This window comes from Syngnathoides biaculeatus, chromosome 11, assembly GCF_019802595.1.
Source record: "Syngnathoides biaculeatus isolate LvHL_M chromosome 11, ASM1980259v1, whole genome shotgun sequence".
Taxonomy (NCBI): Eukaryota; Metazoa; Chordata; class Actinopteri; order Syngnathiformes; family Syngnathidae; genus Syngnathoides; species Syngnathoides biaculeatus.
This window is the reverse complement of record NC_084650.1, coordinates 27,778,491-27,781,330: the sequence shown is the minus strand read 5'-3', so window position 1 is coordinate 27,781,330 and position 2,840 is coordinate 27,778,491. Positions and strand designations below refer to the sequence as shown.

Genomic DNA, 2,840 nt, shown 5'->3' with positions numbered 1-2,840 from the left:
CCTTTGTCTTCTTAATCTTCCTACCCACCACCAGAATCATCCTACATACTACCATCCTATGCTGTCGAGCTACACTCTCCCCTACCACTACTTTACAGTCAGTAACCTCCTTCAGATTACATCGTCTGCACAAAATATAATCTACCTGCGTGGTTCTACCGCCGCTCTTGTAGGTCACTATATGTTCCTCCCTCTTTTGGAAATAAGTGTTCACTACAGCCATCTCCATCCTTTTTGCAAAGTCCACCACCATCTGCCCTTCAAGGTTCCTTTCCTGGATGCCGTACTTACCCATCACTTCTTCATCGCCCCTGTTTCCTTTACCAATATGTCCATTACAATCTGCACCAATCACAACTCTCTCGCTGTCTGGGATGCTCAGAACTACTTCATCTAGTTCCTTCCAGAATTTCTCTTTCAACTCTAGGTCACATCCTACCTGTGGTTCATAGCTGCTAACCACATTATACATAACACCCTCAATTTCAAATTTTAGTCTCATCACTCGATCTGATACTCTTTTCACCTCCAAGACATTCTTAGCCAGCTCTTCCTTTAAAATAACCCCTACTCCATTTCTCTTCCCATCTACTCCGTGGTAGAATAATTTAAACCCTGCTCCCAAACTTCTAGCCTTACTACCTTTCCACCTGCTCTCTTGGATGCACAGAATATCAACCTTTCTCCTAATCATCATGTCAACCAACTCCTGAGCTTTTCCTGTCATAGTCCCAACATTCAAAGTCCCTACACTCAGTTGTAGGCTCTGTGCATTCCTCTTTTTCTTCTGACGCTGGATCCGGTTTCCTCCTCTTCTTTGTCTTCGACCCACAGTAGCTGAATTTCCACCGACGCCCTGCAGGTTAGCAGCGCCGAGGGCGGGCGTTGTTAACCCGGGCCACGACCGATCCGGTATGGGATTCTTTAGATGAACGCTCATATTTGTTTGGCACAGTTTTTACGCCGGATGCCCTTCCTGACGCAACCCTCTGCATTTATCCGGGCTTGGGACCGGCCTACAGATTGCACTGGTTTGTGCCCCCATAGGGCTGCATTAAATTGTACAATGAATTAATGACCACAAATGAATCTGATGATAATACAATATTCCTTTCTATAAGTACAAATTGATCCAACAAAAGAGGAAAGTATTTAAGATTATATAGCAGAACAATACAAGAATTGAGACTATTTTCAAGAAAAATGGCACAGTAAAATATAAAATGAATATAAATGACAACTTTACTCACAAATTATATAGCGTAAAACACAGAGACTGGCGTAATATGAAGATAGACTTCAATGGGATATGGTACAAAAACAAAGCAATGGACTATTTTCAAAAAACATGGCACATTTAAACACAAACTCAACATACACAACTTTAGGATAACATCACATTCCTGGCATGAAAAAAAAATGTACGGGTGCCAGAATCAGAGATGGGACTAAAAGGAAATCATTGATGTTTTACATCCTTTGTTAAAACATACGGTTCTACACCACGTAAGAAAAGTTCAATCAATATGACTAATATGTGTAAAATGAATGCATTTATTATTACTTTAAAGTTGCTTTATATTGAAAACCGATACTGACAAGATAGTAGAAGTTCAGTGCTTGTAGGTTTTACCAGTTACATGCAGGACATACTCTTAAATATGACTAGAATTTGACACATACAGCTTGAAGTCTTTGTCCTTCCTGACACCTGACGTGGATAAACATACTTTGATTATATGACTCACGTCATTCATCAAAGTTTCCGATAGTGCTCATTTTCCTTGAAGATAGACAAGGTGAGTGTCCAGAGAAAAGCACAGCTCAAACATCCCCTATGAAAAAAAAAAAACTATTGAAACATGTTGTTTCTTGCGTGAACACGTTTTCACCTGGGGCCCTCGCTGGAGCCAGACCTGGAGGTGGGGCTCAATGGAGAGTAGCTGGTGGCTGGGCCTGGACATAGGGAGGGGGACGGCTAGGCACAGCCCAAGTAGGAAATGTGAGTTTCCCTTCCCATGGGCTTACTACCTGTTGGAGGGGCCTATGAGGTCAGGTGTTCTGTCAGCTCCGTGTTTACCAAAGGTGGGAACCTTAGCGGTTTTGATCGCCATCTACAGAACGTGGATTTATTAATGAGGAACATCACCTTTCTGGCAGCAAAAGAGCCTGAGCTGGTCTGCAAGGTTGAAAAATTCCAAATAGATATCGTCTGACTGACCTGAATACACAGCTTAGTGTCATGCTCCTGGCTTCCTGCCCAGGCTGGGCGTGGCTCGCCAATTAGTCAGCGCACACCTGCACCTTGTCCCAGCTGATGCCTTCCAGTATATATAGGACCCGAGGGATGACTTGTCCTCCGCCAGATCGTCGTCCTTGGTGCCTCGTTCCCGCCCTCCTGTTTGCCTGACTTCTGCTCTCCTTGTACCGACCCACGCCTGTCCACTGACCACCCTCGTAAGTCTGCCATACTATTACTTCTGATTGTTTGGACTGTCTGGCTGATCCCAGACCTTGGACCGAATAAAGATTTATTCTGCACTGTCTGCTTGTCTCTTGAGTCGTGCATTTGGGTCCACCCTCGAGCCCCGTTCATGACACTTAGGGTCTCGCTTCCACTCTGGAGTTGGCACAGTGAGAGGCACCAAGCAATTGTGGGCATAATGATTGCCCCGTTTCGGTGCTTGCATGAAAGGGTAGCCTTCCTCCATCTTTGTTTGGGTGTCAGAACCTAAATGTTGTTTGTGACTATCCACCAAACAGGACCGCCCAGCATTTTTGAAGTCCATGGAGGTTGTTCTGGAGAGTGGTCTCGCTGGTGACTCTCTCGTTTTGCTGCC

General features: G+C 44.6%; 1 long non-coding RNA gene across 1 annotated transcript; it reads right to left on the bottom strand.

Annotated features, from left to right (window-relative positions):
* Positions 1–1,346: 1,346 nt before the first annotated feature.
* LOC133509174 (uncharacterized) lies at positions 1,347–2,294 on the bottom strand. The gene is made up of 3 exons (XR_009797247.1): positions 2,222–2,294; positions 1,917–2,114; positions 1,347–1,835 (listed from the first exon to the last, which is right to left on the bottom strand). It is a non-coding gene; the product is annotated as an uncharacterized LOC133509174 (long non-coding RNA).
* Between the last annotated feature and the right edge of the window lie 546 nt (positions 2,295–2,840).